Consider the following 18,558-nt stretch of genomic DNA (forward strand, 5'->3'; position numbering starts at 1 on the left):
AGGGCTCCCTCTCTGCCCTGCAGGTGCCACTCTCAGCTCTGGGGTGGCCGCTCCTCAGCGGAGGTGACATCTGCAAGCATCCCCAGGGGACAGGCTGCTTCGGGTTAGGTGGGAGCTGGGTGCCTGGCACCCCAAGTCCTCCTCCTGCGTGCCTGCAGCCAGCAGCACAGGTGATGCTGGTTACGCACATGACTTCGTGGTGTGAGCTGGGCTTGATCTTCTCACTGAGTGCTTGCACAGATGGCCTCTGGGTCTCGCGAACATGTGTCTTCAATTAATGTTCATCAGCAGGGCTGAGGTAAAACACTTTTCCAGTTGGAAAAGGAGATGCCTGGTGTGCTCACTCCAAGTGGCAGATTTTCAGGCCAGGTCTGCTCCCGTTCAGACTCCTAAGGGCAAATTTTCCACTGCCGTGCTGAGAGGCGGCTGTGGGGACAGTGCGGGGCTGGGGACGGCTGGGGCAACATCTCCTTTAGCTTCCTCACCTGGAAGCTGGCTTGACACAAGTGTCTCTGTCTCCAGCACATGCAAGGAGCTGTTAGCAGGGAACACGGAGGAAATGTCCCCTCACTGTTCCCGGTGTCACTGTACTGCTGAAAGGCACCAAGGTCGGTGTGACAGCCCAGCTTTGTGTGCCTGCTAATGCTCCATGCTGCCATCGCTCTGATTTCCACTGGCTGTTCCCTCAGCACTGGATTCCTGCAGCAGGGCAGACGTGAGGGTATACAAATCAGGCATTAAAGGGAACAAGCCAGCCCAGGCTGGCAGCCTGTTCCTCAGCCTCCGTAGGCTAAAATAGGCCGGTTGCACACAAGTCAAAATAGCAGCGGTGATCTGAGGCCTGTGTTTGTTCTAAGCACATCCAATCTGTGTTTTCTTTCCTTTCTCTTACCCGAAGGATGGAAATCTCACTCCGAGTGACTTGTTTTCCTTTGAGCAGGTCACATAAAATGCTGCCCCTGCGCTCCTCCTCGTAATGGCCTGGCTTCGCTCCGCAGAGCCCCTGGCAGAGCTGGAGCAGGGCGGAGATCAAAGCCGGAGCTTCTCCTTCATGGCTTTCCTCTTACAAATTTCTTCTCTCTTCTACTTCATTTTTTTTTCCATAATCAGAGTCTCGAGTCCTTTTTTGTTCCTATTCAGGCTCGGGATCAAACAGGCCAGACATCTGCTGTGGTATTTTTTTTAATCATTATAATGATTTAATGATTTTGTAGAGGGGAGGGAGAAGAGGGAAATGAAAATAATGATAATGCCAAAGAAATGACACCATTTCTTTAATTCAGGCATGGTTGGGAGTGCCTGCTCTTCCCTCTTCTTCCTTTTTTTTAATCTTGAGGAAATAATCACGGTGATTGCAGCCGATGTATGTTGGCAAAACATTTAAGCAGACGTGTGCCTGAAAACATGAATCACATCTATGTTCTCTTTCTTTTAGGAAATACACTGGTTAAGGCTTTTTCATCTGAAAATACAGAAGAAAAAAAAAAAAAGCTATTTGAAGCCCTCCAGGTTTTCATGAGTCAGCGGGGCCAGGCTCTGGAGGCAGGTGTGGGAGGAAGCTTGTGGCTGGGAGGCGTGCAGGATGCATCCCCTGAAGCCAGGCTGCTGGCTCTGTGCACAGATCCGTGCTGCCGTGCCACAGGGGAGCCTCAGCTCGCAGAGAAGTCTCGTTTTTCAGTCAACATGACACCGTTCACGCTCTGAAAGTTACAGGCATCTTTGGGTTACATACCAGCACCGGGCCAGCAGATTATATGCAAACTCACCCACGCTGCTTGTTTTGGGAGAGGAGGCGCTCGGCATGCCAGCCGTCTCTGGGAAGAGGTCCTTTTGCAAAGAGTGATGGATGGTGGGAATTTAGGCTGTCATTGTGGTCCCCTTATTTAAATTTAAATGCATGTGAAATGTTTTCTGATTACGGAGAGGTCATGTTAATGTCCAGACCATATCCTGTCATCTTGCTTTTCATTTTCTTGTGGAAAAGCTAAAAACTTGAAGCAGAAAAATCAATACAAGCAAAACATCCAAATGTGGCGTATAATTCCCCTTATCTGCATGCCATTGCTCAAAACAAATGCATCAATCTATTTTATGTTCCGTGGTTATGAGCTGCCCTGAGGATAATCAAATGCACCTGCAGGAGATAAGGTCGCAGATGCCGGTTCCCACCCTCTTCCACTCTAGCTCCAAGTTTCACTGCAGCCGCCTTCACCAGCTCCTTGTCCTCTCTTGGTTCCATTGCTCTTTCTTTCAAGATTGCTTTTCCATATGGGTAGGTTAACTATAGGGTTTTTTAATGCCATATACTGGGGAGAAATGAGGCTCACTGAAAGCCCGGCGGTTGGTAGGATGCGATCCTGTGAGCGCGAAAGAGCGCGGAGAAGTGCATGGCTGGCCCCTGACAGGAGGGCTATTGATGTGCCTCCGTCTCCCTGGCCCTAATCAAGTTCTCCTCTCAGCCCGTGTCCTGCAGGCCCCTCACTCCCTTCAATGAGGGGAAATTTGCAGACAAATTTCTGCCAGCAGGACACTGGTGCTCTCCTGCGTGGCGGGATAAAGATCCCTGCAGCTGGGGAGCGCGTCCGGGCAGCCCCCTGCGTGCCTGAGACCAGCATTTTGGCATCCCCGTTGGAAAATGAAATAAGGCTGAGCTCCCTGGTGGTTCTGCAGCCCGGCTGACCAAGGCAAACAAGTGTGTAAGTGGTCCCACATGCTGGGGGTGCGTCAGGAGGACATAAATTGAGCTTTGTGCTCCTGGTCGTGGCGCTTTGCCCTGCTCTGGAATTGCTTCTGTTATCTGGGGGAGCTGCCCTCCCCAGAAGGCGTGTGGCTCTGAAAACATGACCTTGCCCAGCTGGCTACCTGGGAGGAATATTTAAGGCAAGGCAACCACTGTTTTCTGCCCTGGTATGGAGGGAGATGGGAAAGGTTTGGGGCTGCAAGCGCCGCTGTTGCTGGGCACCTGCCAGCAGCCGCCCTTCCTTTACACTTGTCATCCCTCTAGCTGCTCCCCGGCACCAAATGAAGACTGTAAGTGCAGGATAAACAAAGAGCCCCTTCATACGGGGCAAGATCTGGGGGCAGAAAGGACTGAAAGGCTCAAGATACGGCAGGGCTTAATGCCGTAAATCTGATTAATTTACCTTGTGACAATCGTAACAAAACAGCGCGGGCTCGGAGCCGTGGCTGCGGGCTGACCTTTGGCTCGCGCTGAAAGGCAGCGCAACGGGGGCTGGGGCTGGCCAGGGGAATGCCCCAGCCTTTCGCTGCTACCTGCTGCTTCCGACAATGCAATCGGACACAGCTCTCAGGGCGATGAAAAACGCCTCCCCGCCGAAGGCCCCTTTTTTTCTCCCGGCCCTGGACGGGGCCAGCCCAAGGGCGTTTGGCTGGGGCCGAGCCGGCAGCATGCTCGGTGCCTGGACAGGCAGCAGGCACCAGGCAAAGCTCCCCTGCGGGCTTCAGGGCTGCACCCCGTGTCACCACCTTGTGGGGTGAGCTTTGTCTGAGCTGCCCAGTGTGGTGCAGAGCTGAAAGCACGGATTTTTCTGTGCATCTCCCAAAGAGCATCTTCCTTGGGTGCCCTCTCGCTGCCTTGTGGGCACGGGGTCCAGCTGGTGTCCTGGGCTGTGCTGCAGGGTGTGAAGGTTGATTGCTAAATGCCTCGTGTCCCCATCCCACAAATCACTTGTGCTTGCGAGAAGTGCCACAAGGGAAGGTTCTCCCATGTTATATGCTCACCAGAGAGGGATCACTGGGTCCTGGTGCACGTGCCAACGCTGGATACTGAATTCACATCTCGACTTCTGCTTACAGACCCAAATCCTGTCCTTTGAACATGCTGGGGACAAGCACTTGCATCCATAGATGCTGCACACTTTCATCTGGGGCTCTGCTTGATGTCCTGGGCAGGGCTATTCTGGAATAGGACTATTCAGGAATTATGCTTGACTTTTTATTAAATTAAAAAAAAAAAACAACTAACATTTTCTTTCTTTCAAGATTTCCTGTAAGTAACGTTACAGCACTGCAAGGCCAACAAAGCATTGAGGCAGGTACCTGCATAGCAGGGGGAACGTCCTCCCTGCCTCCCTGTGCTCCCTACCCACTCCTTTTGGGTTTGTGGCCAAACTCCTTATTCACATTTCAAGCTCTCTGCTTTATGCTGCAACTGTTGGCTTAAGTTCTTTTTGCAGAGTAATTGTCATGAAGAAAGTTTGGGAGATTTCATAGCTTATTCTATTTTTATCAGCATAAAATGGAACCTTAAACAGGAGATGAAAAATAACTCCAGGTTTTAATGGGACCATATACCAGCAAACGGTTGTCTGCCTTTAAATACCTTGGCTGGTACCTCTTGATGTGCATCAAAAATAAATAGTTAATAAATGCATTTTGACTGGAACATCTGCTGCAGTTCTTGGTTGTTAAAGTTTAATTGCAGAGTAGAGCATCAAACTTTGAGACAGTTTGGGGACAGAGATTGATTGGGGTCACCAGGTTCTCCGGAATAAAATCCCAGCCCTTATCTCTGAAACACAGCGTCCAATTGATTTTCTCTGGACCATTACACAGCCCACGGTGCTGGGCAGCCCAGAGTGACCGAGCATCACGCTACTCAAAATCCTCTCCAAGCAAATGCCGCAGCCCTCCAAGGGCTCTTGGCAGCACAGCTTTCCCCTCAAGGACTGAAGAAGTGCTGATGGCACCAGTGGGATGAGGGCTCGGCCCTTTTCCAGCCTCAGGCCGTATCCAGAGAAGCGTTGTTACCTGCAGGGTGGCGTTCTCAAGGCACCCAGCCACATGGGGCTGTGTGATTAAAAAATGCCAGTTGTTATTCAGTCAAACCAAGCGTTTCCATGCAAATCACTGAAATCCATTTAGTTCAGCATCCCTGCCTGCAGGACGGGGAAAGCTTCGGTCCCTGAGCAGAGCTGGGTTGAGCGTGGTGCAGTTCGTTTAACAGGAAAATAAGGTTAAAGAGAGCTCTTCACACCAAAGCTGTGGCTCATGCTGATTACTCACCGACTCCCAGACAGCTTGGATTTGCCAATCAAATCATTTTTAGCCAAATGCGACCAACGCCAACCCTGGCCGCCCTCTCCCACGCCGCCCAGCTCTTTGCCAGCCCTGGGGAAAGCCGCTTTGGATGTCCCTGCCTGTCCCGGCCTTCCTGCTGAAACCTGGGGGCTTTCTGGCTCCTTTGTCCCCAAACTCCTCAAGAGGGTGCAGCCTCTGCTGGGACAGGTTTGGGACAACAGGGGGCTGGGAAAGCCACCAGGGCCGGTGGGCAGAGGGGACCCAGAGCCCTCCCGGTGCGTTTTGTTCCCCAGCCCCTAATCCGCCCTTGTGTGCTCTATGGTCCTCCACGTACTTCAGGTTTGGGGAAAGCAGCTTTCCCTTGTGCCCCCATTGATTTACCAGCGCCAGGGTCCGGCTGTTGCCCTGGGTAATTGGCAGCAGTGACATATCTGGGCTGAACTTTATTGTATGCGTTAGGGAAAGTCAGCAAACAGAGCTGAGTGCGCCGTCAAGTATTGCCTTTGACTTTCTATTGCTGCCGTTTGGGGCCTGTTTTGTCCTTGCACTGAGAAAGCCTCTGTTCTGGTGGGGGCTTTGTCTGGGATGCTGGAGGTTAGTCTGAGGAGAGCCGTCTGAGAGACCCTGCTAATCCCTTTTTACTTTTTGAACAAGAAAGTCAAGTGTTTTTTATAATAATAATAATTTGAGCTAATAAGTAACATGCTGGCTGGAGCCGCAGCTGCCTGGGGTGGAGCAGATTTGTTTTCTCCATCTAATTAGAAAGCCTTGGCTAACGTCACACGTGTCCCCACTCGCAGTCCCTCTGGAGGGGTCTGGGGTCTCTCAGCTATCTCCAGGCTCAAGGTGCCCAAGTTTTGCCGTCCAGCTCCTGCCATGCCCTACACGATGGGAGCCCCCAGGCTCTGCAGTGTCCCCAGGGCAGGACACCCACTTGGGAACCAGCCCAGGTGAGGGCAGGCTCCTCCTCCTGTGGGTAGAAATGATAATTCCCTTATTCCTGTAATTCCTCCACGCCGTGTTTCTGCCTCATCCAAACGCATTAGCAAAGTAAATCTCTGCCCTCCTCTCCGGGACAACCCTCTTCGCAGCCTGTGGGAAGATTCAAAGCGCGGCGCTAAGTGAAAAATCATGCAGCTGGGGCAGGCAAATGCCTGGACCTGTGTTCATTAACAATATTGTATATCATCTAGATGCAAGAAAGTTTCAGGGCGTAATGATTTCCTCCTCAGCAATGGGCGCAGTTCAGTGCCAGCTCGGAACACGGGGAAAGCCCGTCCTGTTCTTCTCCTGCCTGGCTTTGGTGGCTGTTTTGCAAACACTTCGGGAAAGTGTGCAAATTCCCATAAAAATGAAGCTGAAGGAAAAAATATATTTTCCATAGGGGAATTTTTTCAGTAAGATTAACTTCTCGAGACCTCAACTTTGGCCCTAGCCGGCCTTGACAATGGCTGCTTTTTCAGAAGGTGATGCAGCTATCTGTAATTAGCCACGGCTAGTTAATAACTCATCTGTTAACGTCTGAGCCCACAAACGGAAGGCTTCGATGTACAAGGAACCAAGGTTAGGCCAACAAGGATAAAATCATGTCTATTTAGGTCTAATGAATTCCATTTCCATTGTTGCTGCGTGGTGTTTGGACAGTCGATGGATAGCTCAGCTCCGCCGCCGCCCCCCGAAAGGGCTCCGGCTGCTCAGGAGTTCCCTCTCCCTCCAGCAGCCTCCCGGGCAAGGGTGTAATTGCAGAAAAGGGTGAGAACAATATTCTGTACTCTTTAGTTTGACCAACAAGTGGTTCGGAGTTTTATTGGAGGTAGCGTGTTTAAATTTCATTATCTGTTTTTGTATCCCCTGAAGTACCAGGGAACATAGTTCAACACCAGCCCCCTGTTGAACGTAGTCCTTAACGCAGTCCTGTTATGAGATGCTGTGCGGATTTCTCCCTTTCAAATATAAGAGCGAGGTCCTAGCTCTGGTGCCTGGTCACCCTTGGCTGAGCAATTACGTTCGTTCTTTTTCAAAGCTCTGAGCTCTCAGATATTTGGCACGGCACAGCTGAATGCTGACTGCCTTGGAATCATCCTGATCCTTCTGTGTCTGTGTCACAGCAAGCACCCAGCGCCGTTCGCTGTGAAAACCAGAGCACCAGATCCTGCTGCATCTCCGTGCTACCAAGCTCTGCCCCACTGACCTGCACTCAGGAGAGCGATGTGTTCACCTAATTAAAAGACAAAGTGTTGATGAGAATTACTTATATGTTTTGCAAACTAGAAATCTTAAACCATTACAATCAAAATGAAAGTTCAGCTTCGACAGCCTTTTAAAGGTTTGCATTTTTGACCAGGGTATTTCTAAACAGTATTCCCGTTTGTGTGACAAGCACTTGACACCAGAAGTGTGCCTTTTCCCATTTCAAAAACCGAAAGAAAAATCACATTTCGAATTGCACCCAAACTGACCCTTTTCCCGAAACTTGCTGCTTTGACGTGCTGTTGAAAAATTCCCGCTCGGCTTTAGTCATGGGAAAGAATTTTCTCCTTAATGTTGTTTTGGTAAGAAAAAAATAAATCGTTGTTTGCATGACTAGGTCTCAGTCATGAAAATCTGACCCCAAAAAATGCTGCTGAGGGTTTCCTCTGGCTGCAGAGAATCGCAGCAAGACAAGTCATTCGAGAAGACGCGTGCTCCAGCACGGTGGGACCCGGTGGGATGTGGGGAGAAGAACCCTTTGGAAGCTCCCTGCTGCTCATGGGGTGTTTTGGTCACGGTGGAGCACTTGAAGCACACGAGCCCCTGGGGCTGGGCTGTGTTACATCCCACCCCTGCCATGGTGACGCTGCTGAGCAGGAGGTTTGTGAAACAAAACCTTGTCCAGGCCCCAAGGAGCTGGACCTGCTGCTCCCCTCCACCTCCAGCAGGACATGAGGCCACCTCAGGATGAGCAGTTTTGGGATCTCCGCAAAGGACAAGCCGCACTTTGTCCCACGTCCCCGATGTCCAGCCTGTCCGTGAGCCAGGCAGGTGTTTATCAAGGGCTTGGGTGATTCCTTGGTATTTCTCCAGAGCTCTTGTCTTGTAAAGGCAGACAGGAAATCTCGTAGCAATGGTTTTTCCGGTCTGACTCGCAGCCAGGCCCGTTTTGAGGGCTACCTGGAAATAGCTGGAAGATGGTCTTGGCAGGAAACCTCCCCACAGTAGGAGCCCTGGCTAGGAAGTGGAGTTAGGCAGAGATTAAATCTGGCCCTGTCAAAGCTTAGGAAGCTCTGGGGTGTGCAGGAGAGAGAGGATGCAAACACAAGCACTGCCCCGCTGCTTTAAGCTGGGTTTCCCAGAGGACATGAGCTCCCTGGAAAGCCCCCAGGTTCCCGGGCTTGGCCATGCCGGCTTCTCTCTCCCCCACTGGAAACCAGATTAATTTCCTTGTGTAATTGTGCTTCCTCCGTCCCAAACTCAGGCTTTTCAACATCCTCTTCCCTTTCAGCTGCGTGGTCGGTGCTGGGCGAGCTCCTCTCTCTCTGGGAAGGATGCTGAAGTTTGTCTTCGTGCCCAATAAAACCAGAGCAACCCTCAGATCGCTCCCCAAGCCCCTGCCTGTAGTCTGGCAACAAGAGGTAAATCTTGTTACAATCACAGTCAGCCAGTGGTTGTTGCTGGCTTCCCCACCGGAAAATGCTGGATGCCTGGTGGACAAATTCTTGGAGGTTTCAGGCGTTTGGCTCCGTACGACACCGAGCATGCAAAATCACCCGTCGCGTTAGGTCCAAGCGAAGCAGACCGAACCGCAGCCTCTGTGGCTAACAGATGGGAAGGAAAGCACAGGAGTTCCGACCTATAACTGCAAAGTATCTGAACTCGAAAAATGCTCAGCATTCAGCCTTCAAGAGCACTTTTGAAGCTGCCTGTAGAGAAAATAATTAAAGAGATGAAAGATGCAGTGACTGATAGCAATAAATCACGCGCGGCTGTCTTTGCCCTCTCAGCACACGTAAATCACTTTTGCCTTTAAAATATGGCAACAGGCATTCTCCCCAGATTGCTCCGAATTTATTAGACAAGGTCATTAGAAATGTATTAGGGCAAAATCTGAATTTATTACCTGAGTTACTTAATAGCTTAATTGTTCAGCTGGGGGTGGCTGCGTGCGCTGCCAGGCTTGGAGGCGCGATGCTGTCCCGGGGGACGCCGCTGCAGCTCACGGGCATTGCAGCTCCATGGGGTCTGGGGCTGAGGCTGTGTCTAATTAGGCAGGTGTGTTTGTCTCCCTGGTAATTGGCTTAAAGTTGGCCGGGGTGCCTTTTGAGAAGGAAAACCATAGCAGGGGCTGCAGCTGGACCGTCCCGGAGCTGGGCTTGGGCTTTGTGTGCGTTAATTTGGAGGGGCGGCGGTGACGCTTGGTGCCGGTCCCTGCTGGGACCCGCCTGCAGCACGCACATCCCTGCACCATGGGGCTCACTTTTATGGACTGAAATGTTTGAGTTCAGCTGGATTTGTGTGTGTGCATGCAGGAGGCCCTTCTAGCCTTGAGCTTTAAGGAGCTGGGGCTGGAATTGCCCTGCAAGGAGCTCTCCTCATGCCGCCAGCCCCTGTCCCTGCTTGCAGGGGGTGCACGCCACAGCGTTGCCCTCCCCAGTGGGACCATCTGCCAGGAGAGGTGTTTTTGGAAGCAGCCAAGCCCAGCAGCTCATCACATGAGTTTCCCTGCCCCAGGGACAGGACCAGGGAGCAGGGCTGAGTCACAGCTCTGGCAGTGACCGCACTTCTGAGGTTTTGGTTTCACAGAGCACCGAAGGATGGGGACTGGGCGTGCTGCACTCATCTGTGTGTGTTCACAAAGCACGGAGCTCAGCTCCAGCAACAGGAGAGAGGCAGATAGTCCAAATACCAGGTTCAGCATGGCTTTCTGCTCACGCAGAAGCTCCAGCTGCCTAAGCATCTCCAGGCTCCACCCGATAAAATCTCAACACCCACATCTGCTCTCCCCTCTCTTAGCTTAGTCAAACACAGCTTTGCATTTGCTCGGCAGGCAAAGCCTCCACTGAGCCTGCCAGCTGAGACAGCAGCTTCTCCCAGGTCAGGAGATGCACAAGTGAAGACTTCCAGCGAGGACCGGTTCCTCCTGGGATGTCCAGTTCCATAAGTGACCCCATTTGCTCAGTTTTCCTCAATTTCTGGGGATAACTTGGAGTCTTGTCTTCCTCCTGCTTCCCACTCTTGTTCTGCCTGCCCAGGGGTGCACAGGTACCCCTGCAGTTAATGTAAGAAGGGACAGAGGTAACTCTCCTGAAATCACTGGGTATTTTGCCTAGTGGTGTACTCCATGGTTGGACCCCCAAAGTTTTCACTGAGGCACGTTTTCTCTTTGTCCCTGGTGATGGGTGGTGCCCGAGTAAGGAAGAAGGCAAGAGGAGAAAACATGAGGTTAATGACTGCAGTGACAAACTTTATTACAGCGGCTTTATGGGGGGAAAATGTCTCACAGTCCTTGCCACACAACAATGTCCCGACAGACATGATGTCATTGCGTCTTAAAAGGTGTTTGAGTTGGAAAATCTTTTCAGCAGTGTTTTAAGGGGCTGTTTAAATGATTAATAAGGTTTATGCATGTGATTTATTATCTCAAAATAAAAACGTACAGTAGGTATAAAATGTATTTGAAAGGGATGACTGTGTTTATTAATGTTACAGGTGTTATATTCCCAGACATTTATCAAAATAAATAAGCTTAACTCCGAGAGAAGAATCTGGTCACACATCTGCAACCCGGGACTATTTACGTCAGAAGGAAGAAGTTTAGGGCAGAATATTATTTTGAGCCGTGTGTCAGGAGTTATTACAAACACGAGATTTCTCCTGTGCTCCCTGCTTGCTGTGGTATCACCTCGGTATTTGATGTGTATGGTCGTTGTGCGCTCACTAAAGCTGTGTTAAGTGTCTGAGAACTGCATTTCCTCCAAGCACGGCTCATTTAGGTTGAATTCTTCGTTGCTGCCCAGCGGGCAGAGGGGAGGGACAGCTGCTGGGGGTGAGGACAGCACATGGCCGGTACCAAAATCAGCCCTGGTCGGCTGTTTGCAGCCTTTCAGTTGTTTCCCTTTCACATTCCTCTTCCCCACGTGTAGTCTCTTCCAAGAGGCCAATTTGTAGCAAAATCTTCCTGAGCCCGAGTCCCGTGTGTGTTTTCTTTCAAATATTCAAAGAAAAAGGCAAGACTTCCTTTATTTCCAGTGTAATTTTTGCTTTTGTGGAAGTTTTCGGTGGCAAGAGGGCCTTGCTGAGGCACAGCTCGTTCTGTGCATCTCTGCATGGCAGGAAATCAGCTGAGATGATCAGAATGATGAGGCTGGGGATCTCCTCACACGCTGGCTGTGTGACAGCTCCTTGCCTGTTCCCTCAGTGCCGAGGGACGCGATCCCCTGCGGCCGTGCCCCTGCTGCCCTCGGAGCCTGGCCGGATCCCGCACTGGCTCAAGGGGCTTCACTTGGTGGTGGTGGGGAGAGCCCAGGCTGCGCTGTGGCACTCAGAAATCTCAGGCCTGACTTCCCCAAGACGTTGTTTCCCCCACACGGAACTAAGATAAGTATTTCCCTGACCCAGCAGCACTGAGGTTAAGGGTGCTTCCCCCTGCGCACGCATGCACAGATAGGATCAGAGTCCAGCACAGCCTGGCTGAGAAGCCTCCTGTCCTCCCCAGGACTTACCTACGACCCTCTCACTCCCCCAGGGACACTGGTGTGCCCCCTGCCCTCCTCACATCTTTGCCCTGTGCCCCCAGCCCTGCTCACAGCACGGCTGCCTGCCCGTGCCCGGGGGCCCTGCTGCTATTGCCTACAGCGCCCTTTGGGCACCCCCTGGCACTTCCAACTTTTATTAAAATAAGCCCAAGTGGAAATTGCATTCTCCCTCCTCCGGGGTTTCCATGGAGCAGATCTAATTATCTTTCTTTAATAGCACTAATTGGTGGGCTTACAGGGCCGGCCGCTCCCCTGTGCCCCCTTTATCCCTCGCGCGGCCCCGGCCCCTCGCGCCGGCTGGGATTTGAGCGCGGTCGGCCGCCTGGTGAAACCGCTTTGACTTCTTGCCCTCAATTCGCTCGTGCTACCTGAGCTCCCCAACCTGTTGACAGAGGAGCTTTCCTTTGTCTTTGCAAATTGACACAGCTGCACGCTCGGCAAACAGACTCAGACGCTGAGCTTTGGGCTGAATGGCTCCTCCAGATTAGCGCGGGGCAGAATCAGCTTTAAGGCAGCTAAGCTGGAGCCAGCGGCAGGAGAATGGAGTGAAGCTCTTTATCAGGATTCACTGCCATAGAAAGGGGCTCCTCGCTCTCGCAGAGATATTTACTTCCCTTCGGGGGCGGCATTCCTGGAGCCGATAGCTCATCGTGACCCTGCACCGGAGTTAATTAGCCTACTGTATAATGGGGAGATTCGCCCGGAGATTACACGAGGTGATCCCTCACCACACACGCTGTTTGCTGAGTGCTTTGGGGCTCTTGGCAAGCACAAAAGCACAAATGCAAGCAGCAGAAAATCTGGAAGGGGGTGGGGGCCGACAGCGCTTGGACATAGAGCCCAGGGCAGGGGCCGAGCCCTCCTTTGCCCCATCCTTTGCCCCGTATCTTGTGTATCCTGTGCCCCAGGGTACACAAGGGTTTTATTGCAAACCCCTCAGGAAGTGGCCACAGCAGTGAATCTGGTAAAACTGGAGAAAAGGAGCAGAAAAGACACCCGTGTTTGCTGCAAACTGCTGGCTCAGCCCGTCTCACCCAGGGTTTATCAGCATACGGCATGAAGACCAGGCACCCAGCCGGTCACCCCGTGTCCTGTAGGGTTACCTTGGGCATACCCTGCAACAGACCCCAGACCTTCTCATAGACCCCGTAGGACCAGGCTCTGCCTTGAATTAAAGCCAGGCTGGGCCTGCCATGGGGGAACATCCCTGCCATCTGCCTGCCCTGCCCTGCCCTGCCCCACGGCACGGGACAGGATAGCAAAAAAGGCAATTAATGCCGAACAACTTGTTAATGCTTTTATAGCAGGTTAAAGAAAATGCCCCATATAAAACTACAGGAGACCCTCTATAATTCTGCACGGCTGTAAATATGCATTAACTTAATTACTATCAGCAATTACATCTCAGTTTGGGAACAGTTAAAGTGGGTGCACACGAAAAGGGATTATTATTCCTAGAAAATGAGTGCGGAGATAAAAGGGATTTATTTCTCGCCAGCTAATGAGCAGGGGCGGAGGTGCAGGGCAGCATCCCCTCGCTCTGCAGGGCTCACACAGCAAACACAGGCAAGAGGAGTGCACGGGGCAGGGGTGAGGGCAGCAAGGTGCAAATGTGCTCAGGGCTCCCTGCTGGCACCCACCCCGCTGGCAGGGTGAGGAGCAGCGGGGCTGGGGACAGCACAGAGTGGCTGTGCAGCTCCCTGCTGGGCTCTTTTCTTCATTTCCCCCCCTGGGCTTACAGGCTTGTGTTGCTTACAGCTAAGGGAGCTGGCTGGAGTTGTTCGGCATGGATGGTCTGCATTTCACAGGCATCGGATTTTGCCCAGAAATGTCTGAGTTGAGCCCAGAAAGAGCTAGGAAAGCATCTCTCCTTGGATGGAGAATCTGTCTCATGCTTTCTTACAGATGTTTCTAACCCCACTCCTTAAAGATAAATGCCTGGTTCCTGCTAAATGTGCCCTGATTCCTTTCCCTGGTTTTGTGCCTTGTTGTAACTTCCTCTCCTAAGCCCAGTATTTGTTCTGTTTCTTCCTCCTGTCACGAGCTTTCGATGTGTAAGAGATGCTCATTTTTTGGTGTTACTCCAAACAGTTTGAGAACCGCATGCCTCACTCCGGAGCACTCCTTTCTGCCTTCAGACATTTTTTCAGACCCTTTTGGTACTCACCAAACATTTAGCACAGTTTGCAGCGTGAGCACCAGTTCATAAGCACTTCCCCGTTATCTGGCTCAGGAGCCCCCGGGTGTTCAGCCACAGCACCACTGTGCTGGAGCCAAATCCCTCCACACTGCTGGTTTCACATCAGAAGCAGCCTTTTGCTCTCTTTCTGCCCGGACACGTAACTTCACGTTGGCTTATTACAGGACCCAGTCACATCGTTCATGCACAAGGATCCCAATAACTTTTATGGCTGACCAGGACGCCCGAGGAGGCAGCCCTGGTTCTGCAGGATCCTTTAGAAGCAGCTCCCACACACATCCCCGTGTCTGCCCCGCTCTCTGCAGGCTCCAGCTCCAGGGCCCGGAGCTGGGTTTCAGCCCCCAGGGTGGCATCGTGGGGTCTCCAGGGTACCCTGGGCTGGGCCTGAAGCTGCTCCTGCTCTTTGAAGATGCAAAGTGCCCTTACTGACAATGCCCAGCCTTTGAGACTGGGCAACACAGCTGGAGATAAAGCTCCTTTGTGATTTGCAGTGCTTTTGTCATGCACTGGGGCTGCCAATACAACTGCAATATCCCTTACAGAGCGCTCAGCCCAGCCTGGAGCTGGGGGCAGAAGGCAGATGGGGATAGCATGGAGAGGTGTGGACACGGATAACACCATTCAGCAGCCCTGAGAAGGGGAAAAGCTGAAAACGGGCAAGGTTCAGGAATGGGGAAAGGGCAAGGGGAGTCTGGATGTACCCAGGCACTTCTCCTGCCCAGCTGCTCCCACCCTGAGCTGCCACCACAGGGCCCTCCTTGCCCATGGTGCCCCCTCGCCGTGCTGGTAAGGGCTGGGGGCTGGCTTCAAGCCCATTGCACAACACAAAACGACAGGACAGGACGTGACACTACATGACACGAAGGTGCTCAGAGCACAGGACCCCTTCCAGAGCCACGCAGCCCCTATGGGAGCCCGCACGCCGGAGAGCAGCGCAGCCGGCTCGGGCTCTCCAGTGCAAGCAGGGCTGCTTCCTCGCTGCCTGGCAGAACACGTTTTCCACCAGGGAACACGACTTTGTCACATATCATCTGCTTTCTTTTCTTGATCTACTTCTGAATGCTGAGCTCATGCGTGTGCAGCGCTGCTTTGCAATTCGTTATCCCTGCAAATGGCAACCTCGCCTGCCACCATCTGCAGTCAGAAAGCCGCCCAGGAGGAGCCGGGGCTCTGGAATGAGATTTGGAGCAGTAGCAACGTTTGAGTGCAATGGTATTTCCTTCTGAGCAAAAAAAAAAGGACCTTCGACTTGTTTTCTCTCCCCCGCACCCCCTCCTGGAGGAGATATTAGCCAAGACGCACAGATGGGATCGTTTACAGTTTCCTTTGGAGCTGCCTTGGCCCTTTCAGGTTTTGTTTATTCGAGCTGGGCTGTCAAACAGCCGGGCGGAGGGGACGGGAGGGGACATCTCCCGCGTCCCGGCCTGGACCAGGGCTGCTCGAGTTCCCGGTCTGACAGAGGGTGATGGATGAGGAGGGTGCTGGCTGCAGCCTGACAGGGCTGGGGACCTGTGGCTGTCGTCAGAGAGATGGGGGAATGGCACCCAGGGGAATCACACACCGGCAGGGGAGAATCCCAAGGGGATGGAAGGTGCTTGGGCTCTGCAGAGGGACGTCTGGAGGGGATTTGTTTTGCTCTGCTTGTGAAAACACACGCATGTGGTCACGAGCTGAAGTCAAAATGTGCCTACAAAAAGCAGGGTCTCGAGGTGATGGTCTCCATCCCGCAGTAGAAAACCACCAGGAAAGCTGCCAAAAGTCAGGGCGCACAGCCTGGGAGGATGCCATGCATGGCTTTGGTCGCTCTCCTGGCAATGCACGCTGGTGAGGAGCATGAAATCAGCTGGCAACCATGCAGCCCAGGTCCCTGGGGATGTCTGAAGCCCCCGTTACTTGCAGCTGGGGTGCCAGGCAGGGGCTACGCAGGACTGGAGGTGTGAGAGGTGGGGGCAGCAGGGCTGTGCCAGGCAGGGATGCCCGTGCCCACGCAGGTCGCTGCTGCGTTGGGCAGAGGGCCACCAGCTCCTCCTTTCCGAATGGAGCCTGGCTGGCACCAGCTGGCACCGCTTTTCCTTGCTGCCACCGAGCAGCCGTCCCGCTCTGAGCTGCTGGTGTGCGACCGGGGCTGGGTCCCCACAGCTTTACTCACAGCTGCAAGCACCCCAGAGCCTCCAGGCTGGGAATGGAATGCAAACAGGAGACCCGAGCTGGAAGAAAGCAGCCAGGGGTGAAGCAAGACCTTAGCTGGATGCGCTGGAGGAACTGCTCCGGTTAGCCGGGGTGGGAAGGAGGGGATTTCCCCTCCCTCCGCCTGCGCTGCTGGTCCCAGGCCAACCGCAGCGGAGCAGTAAATACGAGTTCCCAGCCGGCAGCTGCCGGCCGGCCGCGTGCGGTGAGTCAGTGAGCCCTGGCCACACAACCCCGCAGGCAGCAGCAGCAGAGGACACCCAGGGCTGGGAAGCAGAGCCCTTCTGCTTCGGGAATGTGCTGGGACAGGGGCGAGCTCCGCGGCGCTCCGTGCGCACCGGTGCTGCGGGTGCGCCCCAGGACGCAGCGCTGGCACCCAGCACAGCAGCTCACGGCCGGGAGGAGCAGGGCTGGCAGCAGTGGCACTAAAGGGCCGGGGTTGAGGCAGAGCTGCTGCCTTGCAGCTCCCCGCAGCAATCCATCAGCAGCAGAGGAGCCGTGGTGCTGCGGCTGGCCTGGCGGAGCTGGCAGCAGCTCGGGCATAAGCACTCCTGCCTCGGTGGCGGTGGGGCAGGGTGGGTGTCTGAGCACAGGGAGGATGCTGTTCAGTGATAATTCCCCAGTCCCCCGGCGTCTCACAGAGCTAACAAACAGGGGGATCTGAGGAGCTATTCCACGGGCAGGGCAGATTTGTTGTAAGGGACTTCCTCTCCTGGGCAGATGGGACAAAGGGGGATAAAGCCAACCAAAAGCGTGCGGCCGCTTATTTCCCACCGACATTCAGGAGAGCTGAGCCATGCACACCTCCCACCGCGCCGGGGCTGTGCAGGCACACGAGGAGCCTCAGCTCCTGCCCCGGAGCCTCCAGCCTCGGAGGAGGAATTAAAAAAAAAAAGAAGGAAAGCCAAGCTCGGAGGAGCAGCAGCTCTGCAGCCCCTCCGCAGATCTCCATCTGGCAAGAGAAGTGCAGACAGGGGCATGTTCCCTCCACATCAGCTGCACAGCGAGAGCAGCTTAGATGAACTCTCCTGGCTGGTAATAAAATGATTTTACATATGTAGGAAGCAGGATGTGCAAAGCCCAGGAGTCTGATCTTGTTTCTGAGATCAAACAGAGTCTTATTGTACAGGGGTGTGGAGCTGATGTAACTGTCTAGTGTGCCGGACACAATCGCCGTGGTTACGCAGCTGGACCGGAATAAAGCAAGTCTGTATCTGAACTCATTAATTTTTACAACCAACTGAACTGCTCTGCCTTTTTCTTTGGGCTTTTCGGTGGCTGAGGACCGTGGCTCTGTGGCAGAGGGGTGCTCTTGCCGTGCCACACAGCAGGATGGGGCCAGACCCCTGCCCGGGGATGCTGCACAGGTCCCCCCCGAGACTGGCCGGGAGCAGGGGGACCAGCAGTGGAAATGTTGGCATTCGAGAGGGGTCTGCTGGTGTCTCAGCTACAGGTTATGTCAACGTTTCCATTAGAAACCCCCTTTTCCATGTTTATAGCTTGGCTGTGAAACTGCCCTCCAGGCTGGGCTCTAGCAAGTGAGGAAAACCCAGGGTTTTCTGCTGAAATATTCAACGTGGGTGATTTTACACGTCTTTTTGTCATGGCTTGCTCCGTACCCTTCACCTGCACACACACCGAGGGTGCTTACGGGGTAGGTGGGTGGCAGTGAGTGGCCAGCAGACCTGGCAGCCCCTTGCCAGCAGGGCTGCCACGCAACAACAGCACAAACCCTGCCGTAAGAGCTGCCCCTCTCTGCTAACGAGGTAATTGGTGCCATCAGCCCATTAAGAAGGCACCCCCTGCGAGGAGCTCAATTAAGCCAGCTACATAAAATGATTTACAATCCTTCCTCTGGCCAGGGCCCTGACCCTAACCTGGCTAAGCCCTGCAGAGCACCTTGGCAGCCACCACGACCCTGGCTACAAGCTCTGTGCTCCCCCACTGCCACCTCCGTGCTGGTGGCAGCAGCCCCACCTGCGTGAGGTATGGGCCCGGGAAGAAAGGTGAAGCATGGAGGAATTTTCAGATTTTTATCTGTAAGGAATCAAAACGTGGTAACTCAGATTTATAGCTAACATTGGAATATCGTCAATGGCTGATTTAGCCTTGTGTTGCAGCGTGACGCATTTTTCAAAGCTATAAATCAAAACAACAGCAAGAAGGCAGGAATTAACTTTTATTTTTCTTTTAAAGGCGCTGAGGTCCCCAGGCAGCTCTAGGACAGGCCAAATACAGCGACTCCCATCAAGGCACCCCCAGGTAGGATGCTGCCCTGGTTAACCCTTACCCCAAAATGCTGCCATCAGTGCACAGCCTGGGCACGTCCCCACCTGGCTGTCCCCTGGCAGCCTGGTTTGTCCCCAGGGGCAAGCTGTCCCCTAGCATCCTTCCCCCCAG

At 53.4% G+C, this 18,558-nt stretch overlaps 1 long non-coding RNA gene across 3 annotated transcripts in view; it reads left to right on the forward strand.

Moving 5' to 3' along the window:
• The window catches only part of LOC137861401 (uncharacterized), a 71,790-nt gene that overhangs the window by 33,050 nt on the left and 20,182 nt on the right, over nt 1-18,558 (forward strand). For 2 of the 3 annotated variants that reach the window (XR_011099578.1, XR_011099577.1), the window contains exon 5: nt 18,355-18,420. This is a non-coding gene — a long non-coding RNA (uncharacterized lncRNA). Of the gene's footprint in view, nt 1-17,824; nt 18,198-18,354; nt 18,421-18,558 lie in introns of those variants that run through there. The other variant, XR_011099576.1, reaches the window with a different exon arrangement.

Source organism: Anas acuta, chromosome 9, assembly GCF_963932015.1.
Source record: "Anas acuta chromosome 9, bAnaAcu1.1, whole genome shotgun sequence".
Classification (NCBI taxonomy): Eukaryota; Metazoa; Chordata; class Aves; order Anseriformes; family Anatidae; genus Anas; species Anas acuta.